Consider the following 21,130-nt stretch of genomic DNA (forward strand, 5'->3'; position numbering starts at 1 on the left):
TTTACCTATAGGCGCTGGACATTCACCCAAATCTGTAAGATTACAGGAGATGAAAGATAAAGAGGGAGAAAGGTTGCAAAATATTTTTTTAAATGATTCTACATTGGTCTTCAGACCAAAGAAATTCTCTTGCAAATTATAGTTCTCAAGATGCTAACATAACTGTCATGTAATGAAAATACAGGGTTTAAAATACTGCTAGAGACTGAATGAGAGGTTTTGGATGAGGCTTATCCCCAGGAATGTAAGTACATTCATAGACATTCCTTTAAGGGGGCGTTCACATACAGATGCTTCTCCATGTGACAATAATTCTGTCATTTGTGCACCCTTTCAAACCTTTCTTTTCCTTAAAGGCAATGTTACATATGGTATGTTTCAGATTTAGACTATCAAACAAATCATTTGTACAAACCTACAGTACATGTAGACTGATATTGTTGTAGATTAGTCTGTAGGGATCCTACGGCTGTTAAGTGCTGTTATCTGGTAAATGTGATGATAATTCTGCAATACCCTTTGCCTACCTTCATATTTGCTGAATAAGAAGGTTCAAATGCTAAACTGTGAGACGAATATCTTAAGATGAATGTCAAATCTACAAACAGTAACAGTAGAATATACATTTATGGTATTACTTGTTTTTGGCTGGCAATACTGTCTGTCATCTGGAATGGCACTGATGCATCCACAGGTGTTGTTGATGATGTCATCACAATGTCCATAAGTCTGGCATTTGTCACAAGGCCAGTAGAATTGATCTTCACATCTGCACTGATATGAGGTGTCATTGGGGGAACACACTAGGAAGGTAATAATAAAAGTCCAATTTATGATCATGCAAAAGTCACAGAAAAGTATGAGAATCCTTCATACAATTTCAGTAAGTTTTTAATACATATATGATCAATCATCAAGAAAATTGTGGAAGAAGAGACCTGTCTGTGTGGGTGATATTGGGTAGTTTCAACACAAAATGGGCAGGTACAAAAACAATGAGGTAATAATAACAAGCACTCAAATACTCCTTTCGTTGAAATTCATATGCATATATAATCCAGAATAATCTTACCTGTTGTGATATCAACGTCAGTGATTTCAAATATGTTATCTTTAGACAATGAGAGGCTATTCAGAATGTTCTGTAGCTGATCCACAATTCCAGAGGTTGTGTTGAGCTCAAATTCTGCTTCGTAGTAAAGTAGTTCTAGAAGTAATGTCAGATCAGGAGAATCTCAGGTGGGAAAGAATAAAACACATGGTTTCATACATAGCTAAAGCTCTGCATGAGTTCATTGATGGCCTTAACCAATAACATCACTACCCAGTACAAGGATTATCAACAAAATTGTTCAAATTCCTCCATACATAAAACTTGAAGAGAATGATGTTTAGTGACTGTGGACATTTGTTTACCAATGCACTTTTTATGTGTGAAAAGTTTTTTAAAGTACGCTCTTTCAAGGTATGAATGTGTGTTACCTAGGAAACTTCAAACCATTTCAAAGTGCATTCAAAGTAATTAGTAAAAATAAATGAGTAACTGTACTTTACCTGGACATTCACTCAAATCTGTAAGATTACAGGAGATGAAAGATAAAGAGAGAGAAAGGTTGCAAAATATTTTTTTAAATGATTCTACATTGGTCTTCAGACCAAAGAAAATGTCTTGCAATTTAGAGTTTTCAAGATGCTAACATAACTGTCAGGCACGTGCACAGACATTTTGGGGGGCAGGTGCTCAAACCAAAAAATGGGCACCCATCGCCAAAATTATTAATGAAATTAAAAATAATAATAAATAAAAAACACAGTAGGATATTCTCAATTTAAATATTTATTTTTGTTCACAAACTAACTCAAATTATCTCCTGAACATAACTCAGTCCTACACTCTGTCTGTCCTTCCTCATCCATGATGGGCTCCTCTGAACCAGGTAGGGTGGTCGGCAGGGAAAACGCATGCCTAAGGAATGTGTATTGAAACCGGATATCGTCACTTTAATCCGGTCTCTGGTTGGATAAAACTTTTCAACAGAAATGGACAAGGACCTTTACTTTTTAGTTGAGAAGTTGTGTTGATCGCCTGACATGCAAACGATCGGTTTTCTTTAAATTATTATTATTTTTGTGAAGTTATACGGCTTATGTGAATAAAGCTATCTACACAACTTTTTATATGTCTACATTGACTCGGTTAGTTGTTCATGTGGTACACGTAGGTCTTAACTGAAGCTAACGCTTAGACCAACAATCCATTGGAACACATAGTAGCTAGCTAGCCTCGCTGCTTATAAGTATAACGTTAGCATGCTGATATGAATAGACCCATTATAGTCAGGTGGCTTAATGCTCAATTGACTTGTTAACCGAACTTTTACGAAGTCATACAACTTAACACACAAGTGACTTGTTAACCTATGTCTACATTGACTCGGTAAGTTGTTCATGTGTTTCAATCCATTGGAACACATAGTAGCTGCTAATAAGTATAACGTCAGCATGCTAATATGAATAGACCCATTATAGTCAGGTGGCTTAATGCTCAATTGACTTGTTAACCGAACTTTTACGAAGTCATACAACTAAACACACAAGTGACTTGTTAACCGAACTTTTACGAAGCTATATGACCAAACACAAAGCTAGCACTGTTAATTCCGCTATAGCTAGCCAGGTCAATTAGCTCGCCTAAGATACTGCAATTTAAGCTAACCAATTACCTCATTTCCCCCAAAACCCATCGATTACGTGTGTTTGTGATGTGTAACATATATCCTTAATCAGTCATTCAAGTTATTAACGTTTATTTACCGCTAGCGATTACACGACACAAGGGTAATTCAATCGCTATTAATGTTGAACTTGAACTTCAACAACGTCACACAACATTAAAAGTCAGGCATCGGCATGGTTCCTAAAGAATAAATCAAAGGTCCTTGTCGATTTCTGTTGAAAAGTTTTATCCAACCAGAGACCGGATTAAAGTGAAGATATCCGGTTTCAATACACATTCCTTAGGCATGCGTTTTCCCTGCCGACAGGGTTACTGATTCTCCCTTATTTGTTTTACTAGTTGATGGCCTGATCCAAGATAAAAGAGAGCTGCTACCCTGATCTGCTTGCTGCAGTTCCCTGTCCTGCTTTTTTAGTCTCTCTTTTCTTGGCATTATGCTGCACATTTTGTAAATGAGATGAATCAATGTTGTGCATAATGATCAAGAGTGACCTGTAAAGCTGACAACACAGTACACACACATTTTTTTTTTACTGTTTTCTGACTGAGTTGAAGCATAAGCAGCTTTACACTAATAATATACCACAATATACCTCACCAGAATGTCATGTAGCTCAACTTAAGACCTACCTTTAATTTCAATAATTACATGAAACAAAACTAGTGAACCTGTCTAATTTGTAGAATCGTAAAACTGCCTTTAAAATTCTCTGCCTGCCTGCCTGCCTGTTTGCCTGTCTGTCTGTCTGCCTGCCTGCCTGTATCTATCTCCTTCTCTCTCTTCATTAAACATGACAAACGTCAGTAAACAGCTGGACAAGGCTTTGAAATCACGGATTTCGTGAGTTTTGTGTTTGTTTGCTTTTTTAGAACACGTCGGACCAGTTTCAGCGGCGCTAATGTTGTGATTCATTTATCACCAAACAACGTCGGGGGATTGCACAAACACCGTCATCATTACCTGTTTGTCTGATGCTGCGGGTCAGAGAAGAAGTAGGCTGCAGCCGTTTGGCCGGGCGCTCAGCACTGCATGGGAGGGGCGCGTGGGGCTTGTGAACGCCGCGGAGCATGTCGGGGCGAAATTCTCATAAGAACTCAAATAAATGCCCCGTCATATATCAAAACACATTTGGGGGGAATTGATGACAAAAAGAGTAATTTTTATTCATAAATATTGATGAATGAAGAAAAAATTAGGCTCCAGCAGAAGTGGCACTTTTCTCATCCAGGGCAAAAGGGCAGGTGCTTGAGCACCACTAGGGGTCTATCTGTGCACGTGCCTGATAACTGTCATGAAATGAAAATACAGGGCTTAAAATACTACTAGTGACTGAATGAGAGGTTTTGGATGAAGCTTATCCCCAGGAATGTAAGTAAAGTCATGGAAAATCCTTTAAGGGGGTTTTCACATTGAGACGCTTTTCAATGTGACAATAATTCTGTCATTTGTGCACCCTTTCAAACTTTTCTTTTCCTTAAGGCAATGTTACCTACGGCACATTTCAGATTTAGACTATCAAACAAATAATTTGCACGAACCTACAGTACGTGTAGACTGATATAGTTGTTGATTAGTCTGTAGGGATCCTACGACTGTTAACTGCTAGTATCTGGTAAATATGATCATAATTCTGCAATAACCTTTGCCTACCTTCATATTTGCTGAATAAGAAGGTTCAAATGCTAAACTGTGAGACGAATATCTTCAGATGAATGTCAAATCTACAAACAGTAACAGTAGAATATACATTTATGGTATTACTTGTTTTTGGCTGGCAATACTGTCTGTCATCTGGAATGGCATTGATGCGTCCACAGGTGTTGTTGATGATGTCATCACAATGTCCATAAGTCTGGCATTTGTCACAAGGCCAGTAGAATTGATCTTCACATCTGCACTGATATGAGGTGTCATTGGGGGAACACACTAGGAAGGTAATAATAAAAGTCCAATTTATGATCATGCAAAAGTCACAGAAAAGTATGAGAATCCTTCATAGAATTTCAGTACATTTTTAATACATATATGATCAGTAATCAAGAAAATTGTGGAAGAAGAGACCTGTCTGTGTGGGTGATATTGGGAGGTGTCAACACAAAATGGGCAGTTACAAAAACCGTGAGGTAATAATAACAACCACTCAAAATATTGTTTGTTTAAATATAAATGCATTTATAATCCAGAATAATCTTACCTGTTGTGGTATCAACGTCAGTGATTTCAAATATGTTATCTATAGTCAATGAGAGGCTATTCAGAATGTTCAGTAGCTGATCCACAATTCCGGAGGTTGTGTTGAGCTCAAATTGAACTTCGAAGTGAAGTAGTTCTAGAAGTAATGTCAGATAAGCAAAATCTCAGGTGGGAAAGAATAAAAAACATGGTTTCATACATATCTAAAGCTCTGCATGAGTTCATTGATGGCCTTAAGAAAATGATGCTGAGTGACTGTGTACATTTGTTTATCAATGCAAGGATTATATTCACTTGTGGAATAGTTTGCATCGGTCCACACACGTTTAATAAATCAACACATTCGTTTATATCTGAATAGGGTACCGTTACTCAAGCAAAAAAATTGTGTAAAAACATGCCAAGGTGCTGATAGTAATATTGTTATGCCATATATTGGAGACTTAGTCTGAGTTATGATCAGTTCAGATGCAGGTTTAATCTTGCAGTGATGTACACCAGAGGAGAGAGACTTAGATTTCACTCAAAGGATTCACCTAACTCTCAGTGCTTTATATACTTCATAAAAATAACATTACCTGTACAAGTATTGTTAGCACTACTCTTCAGACTTGGATCAGTGACATTATATCCACTCCAGCATGTACAGTTGTAGTCTCCAATGGTGTTGTTGCAGACTGAGTTTGGACCACAGACCAATGGGGTCTCAAGGCATTCATTCACATCTAAAACTGTGATTTCAACCGATTCATTGAAAGCCCCTTTTACCACAACACAACAGATAATTATGATGAGGGTGACTGATTCTCCTCTTGATGATGCCATGCCTGTCCACAAGAGAAAACAGAAAAGACCTTTATTTTTTAGAGAAAACAAGCTATTAAGTAATGTATACCTTAATTGTTTTCATTTTTGTCCATTGATTGTGTTTGTTATGTGTATGCTATTCATATAAAAAAAAACATGACAAATAACAAGAAAAATATGTAAGGGATTATGCATCGTCCACCAGTCAGTATAGGAAAATAATTCCCGACGGGACGAACAGGACTCCAACGCGCAGCGGAGTCTAGTGAATCGCTAACCGTTGACAAATGTCCAAAGTAAGGGACCTAATGTCTACTCATTGTGTTCAAGAGTGACGGCCTCTTTAGAACCATTGTGCTAGTGACTGATTATTTCCCTGTAGCGCTTGGAACAACAGTCCTTCTGAGAAAGTATAATTTCCTTGTGCGTCAGCATGTCCTACAATCTTTGGCATGGGTAGAAAAACTGTATTGTATTTCCGACAGAGACAGGTTTATAGTCAAAATACAGGTTTAGCAAGGAGGTGAGAGAAGCTAAACGACTGTACTCTGAGAAACTCCAACACGAGTTCTCAGCCAGTGACTATGCTTCTGTCTGGAAAGGGCTCAGACAGATTACAAATTGTATTCCTAGAGCCCCCCATCCCACTAACCACTCACGCCTGGCCAACGACTTGAATGAGTTTTACTATCGCTTTGAAAGACAATGGGACAGTCCTGATACAATCCCCCTTGACACCACCCACCAGCTCCAGCCCATCAGCTTCACCTCCCCGGCCACAGTAGGGGCCTGCACCTCTCCACAGCCTCCCACCTCAGAGCCCCCATCCCCTACCATAGTGACAACTCTCTCCATCCTGGAGAGGGACGTCAACAAACTCTTCAGGAGACAGGTGTTCACAGACATTTTTAACACCTCACTGGAGACATGCCACATACCAGCCTGCTTTAAAACCTCCTCCATCATCCCCGTCCCCCAAAAAACAAGAACCACAGGACTTAAGGACTACAGACCCGTCACCCTGACTTCTGTGGTGATGAAGTCATTTGAGCGCCTTGTGCTGTTCCACCTCAAAGCCATCACTGACCCTCTCCTTGACCCCCTGCAGTTTGCCTACAGTCAACAGGTCTGTAGACAATGCAAACATGGCCCTTCACTTCATCCTCCAGCACCTGGACTACTCAGGAAACTACGCCAGGATCTTATTTGTGGACTTCAGCTCTGCCTTCAACACCATCATCCCTGCTCTGTCACAGGACAAGCTATCCCAGCTGAGTGTGCCTGACTCCACCTGCAGTTGGATCACAGACTTCCTGTCTGACAGGAGGCAGCTCGTGAGGCTGGGGAAGCATGTCTCTGACTCCCGGACCATCAGCACCGTTTCCCCTCAAGGCTGCGTTCTTTCCCCTCTACTCTTCTCCCTGTACAACAACAGCTGCACCTCCAGTCACCAGTCCGTCAAGCTCCTTAAGTTTGCGGACGATACCCCCCTCATTGGGCTCATCTCTGGTGGGGATGAGTCCAGGTGGGAGATTGATCATCTGGTGACCTGATGTGGACAGAACAACTTGAAGCTCAACGCTCTGAAAACAGTGGTTGGTTGAAGACTTCAGAAAGAACGCAGCCCCACCCAGCCCCACCCACCCCCATCACCCTGAGAGACTCCCCAGTCGACACTGTGGAGTCCTTCCGCTTCCTGGGCACCATCATCTCCCAGGACCTCAAGTGGGAGCTGAACATCAGCTCCCTCACCAAAAAAGCACAACAGAGGATGTACTTCCTGCGGCAGCTGAAGAAGTTCAATATGCCAAAGACAATGATGGTGCACTTCTACACCTCCATCCTTGAGTCCATCCTCACCTCCTCCATCACCATCTGGTACGCTGCTGCCACTGCCAAGGACAAAGGCAGACTGCAGCGTGTCATTCGTTCTACTGTAATGCAGTTTATATGTGGTGCGGTTAATAGTTGGGAAAATACGATGATATAAGCTCTGAGAAGGTGGTGGCAATTGTGACAGACAATGGTGAGAATATGGTTGCTGTAGTGCACAAGGCTTGGTGGAGGCATTATCCTTGTTTTGCAAACACACTAAATGTTGTTGTTAAGGACACGTCTACAAGCTGTCCCGGGACGTGGTGCAGGTCCTGGGAAAATGCAGTATGATTGTGTTCTTTTTTCTCCACAGCACAAAGGCCACAGAGAAGCTCAGGGCTGTTCAACAGCAGTTGGAAGTGGCAGAACACCAGCTGACTCAGACTACGTCCACACGGAACCTGGATTGCCTGAATCCGGAGTTTTCGGGGGATTCGGTACTTCTTTTTATCGCGTTCACGCGGAGCCGTGTCAAGAAAAATCACACAGAAACGCTTGAGCAGAGTGGTTGAAAACGCTGTAAAGACGTCATGGAGCATGCGCATAAAGTGACAGAAGACAGAAGTCGAGATCCAACTAGTAATCTTCTGATTGCTGAACGACTTCTCTACCACCTGAAATCACTGTTACCACAGCACTCAAATAGGACTAGTTAGAATCGCGCACTTCGCCACAACCCTCGTTTGTGTTAAGTTACCCTTTTGAAACTTCCTTCTATAATACAAATCTTTTCACGTCAGATTTGCTCATGTAGGCTATTGCTGACACTTAAAAACCGGTTTTGAACAATGGTCGATGCAAATAGATTTTACAGTGATAGATTAAAGTGTGGCTTGTTATTGTCATCCCTTTCCTAACCAGCTTCTTAACAACATCAATTTAGTTTATGTTGTTGCTGTTATGAAGTGACGCAGCGGGGTTAATAAGGGTTGAGGTTGCGAGGCGAGGCAATGACGTCATCAGGTTAGAAAATGGATCCGCTGGCGGGTTGAAATGTTTCCACTCTGTGACCACAGCCCTCTACCTCCTAGGGAAGAGTGAACTGTTTAAGTATGGGAGGATTACCCCTCGTCAATCAAACAGTAAATGCACTGTCTGAGGCGCTTTGAAGAAGTCTGGGAAACACGGGAAAAATGTCATTTGAAAAACATGTTTCAGTCTTTAAAGATCTATCCCTCTATCTTTCATTCACAAAGCTGTTTGGTCTACTTCCTGTCATTGTTCATTTCCTGCCACTTTCCTTGTTCACCTGTTTTTTGTTTGGTTTGGATAACGCTGTGTATTTAAACACTGCCCTTTCAAGTTTGTCTTTTCAGATCGTCTCAGTTCTTTTTGTACTTTGTAGGCTACTAACCTGACCTTTGTGAAACACTTTGAGGTTTTTTGACTTTTGCCTGTTTTTGCGGTTCTGACTTTTGCCTGTTTAGTTCCTTACTGTGTTGTAGCCTTACATCATTTAGATTGTCTGCCTGTGTCTGACTGCATTCCTGGTTACAAACCCTGCCTGTGTTTTGGGATTTTGATTCTTACCTGTTAAGTTAAGCACTAGTCAAGGTGCCAGTTAGGACGGGAGGAGCTCCTCCCGTCCTAACTGGCACCTTGACTAGTGCTTAACTTGCACTTACAGCAGTTACATTCCTGTACTTCTTTTTCTTTTCTATGTCGTTTTTCTATTTCTTATGTAAAGTAGTATTTATTGTTACACCAGGTTTTTATTGCTCTTAGCTTGACTGTTCTCTCCCTTGTACGTCGCTTTGGACAAAAGCGTCTGCTAAATGACTAAATGTAAATGTAATGTAAACCTGTTGTCCTGGACTGTTTCCCATTACATTCCTTTCTTTGAAAGACTTATCTTGATCTGCGCCTGAGTCCCTGCCTGGGTCCTGATAGTAGCAGCCTGTGGACGTCAGGCCAGCTCCCTTGCCACACAGCTGGCACATCAATACTAATGAAGATTCAGGTGTTTTGAGAGCATCCACTGTCTAGCTGCCAATACATTTCTGGATGCTAGGTTTATACACCTTGGATTTCAAGACAAAGACAATGTTGAGGAACTGAAAAATGACTCATCACTGAGATGAAGTAAGTCTATCAGCCACTCCAACTCCAAGCTCTACATTGTTACCCACTGCTAGCTCTACCTCAGCTCTCAAAGCTCTCAGCGTCCTGCACTTGCCTCAGGTTCAGCTGTAACAGAAGGAGGGTTATGGACAGACTTTGACATGCATGTTTTGTCACCCCAATATCACCAGTCACCTGCCACAGATGTACTCACTAAAATGTGTCACTACTCAGAGGATTTACTGGTTCCCTGAGATAAGGATCTACTTCTGCACAAACTGCACACTGTTTATTGAATGAGTGTTTGTGTATATTTCTCAATATGTTTTACTTGTCTCTGGGAATTCATTGTAATTAGAGAATAAGGAAGAGTAGTTGGATATTTTGTCCCAGAGATAAAGATCCAATTCTTTGGTGGCAAAAGCATGACCAAACATTCCCAGCCCTAAGCAGACTTGCAGAACTTGTGAATTGTTGCTACGCCCTTGAATTTTTTCAAAGGCAGGGGAGGTAGTGAGCAAAAAACCTCACAGACTTAAGGCGAAAACACGCTGTTGTTCCTGAACAAAAACCTATGAATGTCTGAACATTTTCAAGAGAGCCTGATTAATATGCTGTTTCTAAACAAAACAAAATATAATGTGGAATGTTTTGTAAAAAAGGTTGCGTCAAACATTTTCTGATGGTGCTAAACTACACACTGTTTATTGATCAAATGTCTGTCTATATGTCTCAATATGTTTTAGTTGTCACTGAGAATTCTTTATAATTAAAGAATAAGAAAGAGTTGTTTTATGTTTTTTTTGTCATTATAGAGCTACAATTTTAAATGAGTACAGCCTACTTTTTATTGCCCTTTTCCCATTGTACCTTATACATTTCAGACTCATATGTTAAACACAGACACTTGAATAACACATTTTTTGGGCCATTACAAGTGAACCCTAACGGTAATGTTATACCAATAGTTCAGTATTTAGTATATTATACAACACCACACCAAAACCCTTAAAATGAAAATGGTGGAGTTTCCCAGCTGGATCGCCTTTAAATCAAGTCTGGTCAAAACTCTACTTAAATTGTCACATGGAATATAAAACTAACATAAGTACCATTCGACTAAAACTTCATTTTAGAAGACTGATGTACAAAAAAATGTGCTTTCTGTATTAGTTGTTCTTAGAGTAATTTCACACTTATACAAGGATAAAGAAACTCCTGGTCAGACCTGTTTAGAATTATGCGAAAGGTTATGTGTCTGCAGATGGTAATCTGTAATCTTATCTGACAAGTGCATATCTGTGGTAGATGGCTCCTAAACATGGTGTTGAGGGACAGAAACATTTGTCTTTCCAACTAGCCGCCGTAGTTGTAGTTCTGTGGTCCGGGACAGATCACCCAGTGAAATGTCAGTAAAGCTTTCACAGCACAACATCAGCTACTGTTTCACCAAAAGACACTAAGTAGCATGTTGTTGATGTTTGCACGTTTTTTGCATGCCTTATAAGTAGTTAGCTTGCTAGTTTTACAACAAAAAGTGTCATATTTTATCTTCAATATTACAAGATTTCAAATCTGATGTTTGTGTAGCATGTTCAATGCTAAATTGCTTTATTTTGACACATCAAGATAAATTAGACCAACTTTGAACTATTTTGATTCGAATGGGTTGACTACGGCGGCAATTGAATTGCTGATCGAATTGCACTAGTCATAGTGTTGTTTCTGATCAGATGAGGATCTGAAAAAATTAAATGTGTAAGGTGCAATTGATGTTATTATCTCAGCCAGTATAAATGGGTTAATGTTATTATCACAGCAAGTATAAATGGTTTCTCTGAGGATCCTATGCAAGAATACAACAAATATTTCCTGTTACTGTATCAGATCAATACATTAAGCAAGCAATTACAGACACCTGATTTACTTTGAACAACTACTAATTTGAATTGTGTTGTTAAGTGAAGACCCAGGTAATGTTGGAGAGTAGTTCATCAACAGAGATCCATAAAGATATCTGTTGTCCACTCTACATTTAAAAAATGGTACCAAGGATGTTCTATGCAGAAAGAAAAATGGTGTGTTCCATTTCTCCACTGATTTTTGGGGTAGAATTAGCAAAAGGCAAACGACCTAAAAGGCACGCAGCATAGTTGGCACTGGTAAAAATGTGCTAGTTGGCAACGTTGTGCTGAGAAAACCTTTCTTATATTTTCACCGGGTGATTCATCCCAGTCTCATCAAGAGTTTGTTTTTGTTTGTTCTTAATCAACTTCATGTGTTTGTATCTCTTACGATTCACTGTTCACTGACTTTGCACGTTCGTCTGGATTTTCTGGTTTTGCTTTCTGTTTTTTTTTGGTATCTCGCCCCTTTATGCTCAAGACTTGTTCAAGTGTTCATGCTATCCTGTTTTTTTTTACTGTTTGTTCGCCAGTTTACGGTTCTGCCTGTTTCTCTGGTTCTTGATGTTCTGGAATTTGTGGCCTTTTTGATATTGAACTTGTTCTGATCACTGACCTGTCCTTGTTCACTGGATTATGCCTGCTCCATTGTACCTCTGCTTGGACTGATCACTGTGCAACAATCCTTGGACTATAATTATTAATAATAATAATAATAATAATAATAATAACAATACACTTTGTTTGTTATTGAGCACTGAACTTGGCCTGGTTTGCCTTTTTTTAACTTTTTAAAAAAAAAAGCTGGTCTACCTTGAAAACTTATATCCTCCTGGGACACAAGAAAAAAAAAAGTGTAATCCAATTTCTCTTTTCTTTGTGATTTCCTTAAATCTGGTTCTCCGAAGGTTATGGCAAACAAGAGTGCTCCCTTTGTTTTCCTCTCCCCTACACTCCAGCATCTCTCAATGCTGTCCAGATAAAAACTGCAGAGACCTGACCTATACCCCCCTTCCACCTGGACCCAGTGGACTTTCTCTCCTTCACCCGAGTGCCATCGCATGTCTCATGATGGGGTTGTTCCCACCACTTCCCCTGTCCCTTCGACCTACATGAGCATGGACTGACGACTGCTTAGTGGACCTTTAAACAGTGAACTTTTAATATTCATAGTATTTAAATAAATAAAGTGTATTTTTATACTGAAAAGATTTACACTACTGAAATGAATGACATTATGGGCACTCTATGTTTAAATGTGTATCAAGTATAGCAAACATACTGATGTGTGAAATGTGTTAAGAGGTGCATCAGGGGAACTATCTGCAAATTGGCTGAAAGCTCCCCACTTTGCTTCGGAGGTTATTCATTCTTAACCTGGAATCATCCCGTTTCTCCAACATGGGTGCAGAAAGAAACAAAAAAAACTGAATAATTTGGCATATTTGACCAATGTCATCAGATGTAATCAATGTCACCAGATGTCACTATTACCTTTAATGACTTTGAGAAATAAATAACTTCAAAGTAATTTGGGAATTGTACTCAGACCATTAATAATTGTGTTTTGACATGGTATTTCAATTAGGATACGTGACATCATGAAGTTCTGGTAAATATGAAGATTAATGGGCTGAACTCTGTGAAGGCTCAAACATGAACTGAATGAGGAAACCACAGAACTGGTCTGTGGAGTTGCCTGACTCTTTTGTGTCATCCTTTTAGCCTCAAGCTTTGGAACTTTGCCAAGTGAAAGTATTCACCTGCAAATATAAGAAGCAGTTCAGCTAAGAGGGCTTGGTCATACACAAGACTCATGTCAGGAGCTGTGGGTTGATAATGTCAACATGTTAAACATGTCAGCAAATGTTCCTCCAGGGTAGAAAAATCTCCTTGCGTGCATTTTCAGACAAGTGTATATCTGTGGTAGATGGCTCCTAAACATGGTGTTGGCAGCAGTCTACCTATGTGCAGTCAAGATAATGGGGCATTGATGTCTTTAGTATGGGTATAGCAATTATATTGGACAAGTTGAACAAGTTGTGCCATTTTAGGTGCCGGTTGGACATTATAAGAATCTCTCATCTCTGAAAAGGGTTCCATTACTCAACATTCCTTATTCATTAAATCTATAAATATTTAGTTTGACTTCACCAGAATATGTCATTGGATTTTTACAAAATGTCTGGTTTTATCCTCTAACTTCTATGTGTCTGCCACAAACCAATAGCAACACCATTTAGCTCTACTTAGGGCTGAAACACACCAACCGCGTTTTTAAAACGGCAGACGCTTCAAAAACATCTTGGCAAAGTGCGGCGGGCAAAACAGCCGCAGGGGCACCAGGCTGTTTTTCCCGGCGCCTAGGAAGCGGAGCTGCGTGCGCAACCTGCCTGGGCAGAGTGTGACATTGATGAGCGGTGCGCCTCCGCGCCTTGCGCTGGAAAGTTATGAATAGTTCAACTTTTAAGCGCATCTAAAAAACGCTAGAAAGACGCAATGCGTGGCGGAGAAAAGGAGCACACGCAAGGCGCGCCGTACCATAGGAAACAATGCATTTGCTAGCGTCCCGTTTTTAAAAACGCGTTTGGTGTGTTTCGGCCCTAAGCCATTAATAGGTCGACTGGAGTTGAAAGCAGGTGTTCATGAGGCTGATTAGTATGCAGAGCTGAAGTATTGAGATTTTACTCAAAAACACAATCATGCACAAATACTTTAGATTTGAATAAAACCATGATCAGACTGCTGGCCATATTGTAAGGATCATTTCAATACCACACATGAGTATGTTACATTCATATACATCTACAGATTTAGGTGTTAGAGTCATCCTAGGCATTGTGTTCAGTGATTCAAATGAGTATCAGACACATTCCAGTGGAGTCACAATGTTATGCCACTCATAGTGAATGGGTATTTAAGTATTCAAATCACTGATTTTTGAGGTGAGAATCATACCAATCATATTGAATGATAGATCACATCATCATTCAGATATCAATCATATTGTATGTTAGATCACATTAGATCACACTTTGTGCAATATGATGTGCAATGTGAATCTCCTAACACTGTGTAGAAAGGCATATACTCTATTATGTGTGCTCTCCTGTCAATACAGAAAAACGGCAGTGAATATCAATTTGTTAGATGTGAACTGGTCGGCAACAACATTTGTGTGGGAAGGAGAGGGTCACGCCAGACTGGCCACGTCAAAACACCGTACAGCTAGACGAATTTCCAGCGAATTGCAATACCATAATATCTTACCTTGACATGCCAAAACTTCATCAATCTGTTGCGTAGGTACATTTAATTCCTAGAGGCTCTTTACTGACCTGCACGGCACCACTAATCTCCTGCAATGAACCTCACTTAAGAAAAAGATAGACACTCTTGTCAGACCTGTTTAGAATAATCTCTTCCCATTGTTCCACTGAAGGGGTGTGGAGAGAATGATTTTTGCAGAAGACAACATGCATAGCTGTAGCCAATGACTCATACTGTAGATACTGGGGAGTTTATAACACCAATGAATAGCACATACAAAGCATGCCAAGAATCTCACCTCATATGCACAAGAATGGGAGATTATACATAGTTTGGAAAGGTCTTGTTCAGACGAGCTTAAAAATCAATGGACGCAAATTGAAGGGTTTGCTTACGAAAACTGACGTTGGGCACACCAAGGGCAGGCATGGGAAAAGAAAAGTCGGAGCCTACATGAGAAACTGCGTTGTGGTTAAAATGATACCTCAACCCCTGAGGCCTACTGCAATGATGCAGAGTTCCCCGTGGCTGCGGGACAGGAGGATCATTGTAATATCCAGTATCATTCATCAAAACTGTTTCCCGCGGTAGGTTTTCTTCGCCTCTAAGCTATGGGGCGCCGTTTGTAAAATGTTGCACGTTCGAAAATCCTGCTCAGTTTTGCTACATTTAGCATTTTCATATGGAACAAAAAGCACGACAATATTCGAATGTCACTTTTTCAAGCATTTAGAGAGAAATTCATGTAAATTCATGCGATAACTTTTCCAAGGATATTTTTTGGCAGTAACACAAAGTTGTTAAATAATATTAATATTTCATCTAAATGTTAATGTTAAATGTTAAATGTAAATGTTAAATATAAATGTAAATGTTAAATGTAAATGTAAATGTAAATGTAAATGTAAATGTTAAATATAAACGTAAATGTTCGATGTTATATATAAATGTTAAATATAAGTGTTAAATGTAAATGTTAAATGTAAACACAAATATCAAATGCTAAATGTAAATGTTAAATGTAAATGTTAAATGTAAATGTAAATGTTCAGTCTACATGTCAGACTTGACGACAGAACATTAGAATATTTACGGTAATTCATAGCTTTCAGTAACACTACCAGGGATACCTTGCGGGCAAAATGTGTCGACCAACAGTGGACATCGTCGAGCAGTGCAACCTACTCAATTACGATCGCCATCAAACACAGATCATACCACAATAGCCAGACAGAGATATCTAGAAAAAAATTACATTTTGGGAACCTGTGATCCCTTTACTGCACCCGCTGATATTTATATTTCTGTAACGTCGTAGAAGTCCCTGCCTGAGCTCCAGTTTGGAGATCCATTTACATTTAGTCATTTAGCAGACGCTTTTGTCCAAAGCGACGTACAAGGGAGAGAACAGTCAAGCTAATAGCAATAAAAAAGCATGGTGTAACAATAAATACTACTTTACATGAGAATTAGAAAAACAACAACCTAGAAAAGAGGAAAAAGAAGTGCAGGAATGTAACTGCTGAAGTGCAAGTTAAGTGCTAGTCAGGTGCCAGTTAGGAGGGGAGGTGCTCTCTGAAGAGTTGGGTCTTCAAAAGCTTCTTGAAGGTAGAGAGGGACGCCCCTGCTCTGGTAGTACTAGGCAGTTCGTTCCACCAACGTGGAACTACAAATGAAAATAGTCTGGATTGCCGTGCTTGCACGGACGGCAGTGCCAAACGACGCTCACTAGACGAGCGCAGCGTCCTGGGTGTAACATTTGCCCTTACAAGAGCATTTAGGTAGGTGGGAGCAGAACCAGTAAGCACTCTGTAGGCAAGCATAAGTGACTTGAACTTAATGCGAGCAGCTACTGGCAGCCAGTGGAGCTCGATGAGTAGCGGGGGTGACGTGTGCCCTTTTCGGTTGGTTGAACACCAGACGCGCCACCGCGTTCTGGATCATCTGTAGTGGTTTCACCACGCAAGCCGGCAGGCCCGTTAGGAGGGCGTTGCAGTAGTCAAGGCGGGAGCTCACCAAGGTTTGCACCAGCAGCTGGGTGGCATACTGGGTTAGGTACGGCCTGATTTTGCGGATGTTGTATAGCGCAAAGCGGCACGACCTGGAGACAGAGGCGATGTGGGCCGTGAAGGTCAGTTGGTCATCAATAATGACCCCGAGGTTTCTTGCTGTTTTGGATGGAGCAAGATATAAAGAGTCAGTATTGATCTTGATGTTGTGGGGGATGACCTGTTTGGCTGGGAAGACCATCAGTTCCGTTTTGGCCAGGTTCAGCTGAAGGTGGTGATTTTTCATCCATGTGGATATATCAGCGAGACAGTCCGAAATCCGCGCCGAGACCGTGGTGTCCTCAGGAGGGAAAGACAGAAACAGTTGAGTATCATCGGCATAACAGTGGTAGGAAAAACCATGCGAGTGGATGATAGGGCCCAACGAGGTGGTGTAAATGGCAAAGAGAAGTGGTCCCATCACCGAGCCTTGGGGCACCCCAGTGGTGAGGCGGTGAGGTACAGACAGCTGACCTTGCCATGACACGTTGAACGAGCGCCCAGTGAGGTAGGATTCAAACCAGGAGTGCGCATTGCCAGAAATGCCCATACTTGACAGTATGGACAGAAGGATGCGGTGGTTGACTGTATCAAACGCAGCTGATAAGTCAAGCAGGACGAGAGCCGAGGATTGAGCTGCTGCTCTAGCTGTTTTTAAGGCCTCCATTACAGACAACAGGGCTGTTTCGGTGGAGTGACCGCTTTTGAATCCAGACTGGTTCGGATCGAGGAGATTGTTCTTTGACAGGAACTCGGTGACCTGTTTGGAAGCTGCCCTCTCAATGGTTTTAGATAGGAGCGTGAGAAGTGAGACCGGTCGATAGTTTTCCACCTGAGTGGGATCGAGAGACGGCTTCTTGAGCAGCGGCGTTACCCGAGCCACTTTGAAAAGAGAAGGAAATGTTCCAGAATTAAATGAAGCATTAATCACCTGTGTTATTGCCGGTAAGACGGCAGGCGATATGGCTTGAAGGATGTTGGATGGGATGGGGTCCAGCGGGCATGTAGTTGGACGGCTACCTGTTAGGATTTTGGAGACCTCACTCTCGCTGAGAGGGATGAAAGAAGGAAAAGATGAGCTATTGACGGTTGCGCCCTTAGGGGAGGGGGACAGTTGGTCGAACTGTTGCCCGATGGCTGCCACTTTCTCTGTGAAAAAGGAAGCAAAGTTATCAGCAGTGAGGTTAGTAGCTGGGGGGGGAGGAGGAGGGTAGAGCAGAGTTTTGAAGGTGGAGAATAGTTTCCGATATTTACATATATCTAATAGAAAATCTGTCCCCCTACACACCTCAAAAACTGAAAGCCTACCAAAAGCACAGATAGTAATTTAATTTTCAGAAGGGGATGGGTTAATAACGATGTCGTCTGCAAGGTGAAAACTAATAAACATCTTCATTATCAGAGCAAAGATGATTGCCATTTAATAGCTAGCTACCAGCTAGCGAGCTACATGCTGTTAGCTAGCAACCTTTAGCCTACCCAACACTGTTCTTTATCATTTTACACAATTTCCTGGTTAACACAAGTACAACCACCTGGTCTGGCGAATGACAACTGAAATTATCTTCCCAAGTATTTTCTACTGGCATTGTAGTATTACCAGTTGGATGACAAAATACAGTAGCCTAGCCTAGTTGCTTAGGTACTTGTCGCAATCTCAGAGCAGAAACCGGGTAATCCAATTTTAATCGTGTTGATGCTTTGTTTCTTGACTTTATTTCTTGATCTATTCCCGTTTTAGGTAGTTATTCTGATGAATGAGGCGACCAAAACAGGGTTAATGCTTTTATTGCAAGCTCCAAAAAGAAGGCTAGTTTACTGCCCACCTGAGAAAAGTTGACCCAGAAGACGTCTACAATCAGCTGGAAACAGCCGGGCTTGTCTCCTCGCCGATTTGAACAGCCAACCGAGCAACAACTGTCTGGCATTTTACTACCTATGTCAGACCATTTTAAAGCGGATATATTAAATAATCTTGAATGAAAGATGGTCAGTTCCAGTATAAATTCCAGCGGTAGACAGCTGTGGAGTTCAGTCTTCAAATCTGAAATGTAGACTGAACATTTAACATTTACATTTACATTTAACATTTACATTTACATTTAACATTTACATTTAACATTTACATTTAGCATTTACATTTAACATTTACATTTAACATTTATATATAACATTGAACATTTACGTTTATATTTAACATTTACATTTACATTTAACATTTACATTTATATTTAACATTTACATTTAGATGAAACATTTATATTATTCAACAACTTTGTGTTACTGCCAAAAAATATCCTTGGAAAAGTTATCGCATGAATTTACATGAATTTCTCTCTAAATGCTTGAAAAAGTGACATTCGAATATTGTCGTGCTTTTTGTTCCATATGAAAATGCTAAATGTAGCAAAACTGAGCAGGATTTTCGAACGTGCAACATTTTACAAACGGCGCCCCATACTAAGCCAGTTGCGTTGAATTTTAATCACACTGTGGACTAACTTCGTCCTTTATTGTAGCCTGGGGTTGTGGTCCTCTCCTCCTTCGCTGACCTCGAAAACGCTCCTTACCTCTAATTCCAGGTATGCTCCGTTTTCTTGAATGGGTAAGCAGACCTGGTCTTTGAATCATATTTATAATGAGTTTTATGTTCGTTTAGTGAGGACTCGCGTTACCGCGGCAGCCAGTGTCTTCGAGTACCGTGGGTATTTATTTAGATCTCCCTGTTGGCATCATTTTACATCGGTTGGTTTTTAATTATGATTTGTGTTCTGGAGACGGGACCCGGACTGGTGGAGGGCTGGAGTCACCACACGAGCTGCTGTCTTGTCTTGTTTTGGTTTTCACGAATTTGTTGTTGTTGTTGTTGAATCTTGTCTTGTTTTGGTTTTGCTTCGGTATTTTGCCGTGTAGCCCAACGGCTTGTCCTTGTCCATGTTACTGTGTTCTTTAGTTAGCTACAGTATCTATTCCTTTGCGCTTGCTTTTGTCTGTCGTGTAATTGCTTGTTCTGTTGCTTTCTTTTATTTATTGTGGTCCGTGTTTTATTTCAGTATATGGGCATAGTTGTGCACAGCAAGTGTTTGTTCCTGTGTTTTGCGTGTATGTGTATGGTTTATGTGTGTTTCATTTAACGCTACAGGTATCCCGTGAGGGGGGGGAACTGCTACCGTGCCTGTAGTGTCCTGTGTGTGTTTGCCCTATAGCTGGGGTCGACTGGCGTTTTCATATTTTCTTTATCCTTTTTTTGTTTGTTTTGTTTTGTTTGTTTGTTTGTTTGTTTGTATAAATATAAATGTATAAATACCCACGGTACTCGAAGACACTGGCTGCCGCGGTAACTGCTGTGCTAGTTAGATTGTACTGAGATTACTCTGTATTTGCACTATCTTGGCAATTACCCTGTTTGGCAAACTAGTTTCACTCACTTGCTGGTTTGTCAAGCCACACCTACAGCAATCAGCTGCCTTTGTGTAATCAGAATCTGGGGGTGCCTCTTTCACTGGACAGAAGGTATATTATGCTTACTTCAGTCTTAATTAATTCAGAGAAAGCTAGAGAGCTTTAAGGACTGTGTTTGTGTATTTGTACTGCTGTGCTAGTTAGATTGTACTGAGATTACTCTGTATTTGCACTATCTTGGCAATTACCGTTTGGCAATCTAGTTTCACTCACTTGCAAATGGCTCAGTTGCTTGCACTGCTTGCACTGCCGCCTCACAGCAAGAAGGTCATGGGTTCGATTCCCACATGGGGTGCTGTTGGCTCTGGGGGGCAGGTCCTCCCCAGAGTGCACAGTGCTCAAGTGGGCTATCTTCTGGGCCTTTCTGTGTAGAGTTTGCATGTTCTCCCCGTGTTCACAAGTTCACTAAGAACCCCAACAGAAAAACATGCAAAACAACAGAACACATGTCCATCCCTGACCAAAGATGGACAGTTCACTTCACTTGGTCCCCGGGCGCTACAAGCTGCCCACTGCTCCTGGGGGGTCCTTGAGGAAGGACAGTCCAGGATGGGAAAAAGCAGAAACTAAATTCACCGCGACCTCAGCCTTACCTGTGTGTGTGTGTCCTGTGTCGCCTCCATATATGCACGTGTGTGTTCCAGTGTGTTGTGTATGCCATTAAAAACCAAGTTTGGGCAGAAGTTAAAAAAATCCCCTGATAACTTGACAAAGGCCTTGGCCATCAACAGGGTTAAAATGGTAACGACTCAGACGGTTTCTTCATTCTTCT

Source organism: Clupea harengus, chromosome 15 (genome assembly GCF_900700415.2).
Source record: "Clupea harengus chromosome 15, Ch_v2.0.2, whole genome shotgun sequence".
Classification (NCBI taxonomy): domain Eukaryota; kingdom Metazoa; phylum Chordata; class Actinopteri; order Clupeiformes; family Clupeidae; genus Clupea; species Clupea harengus.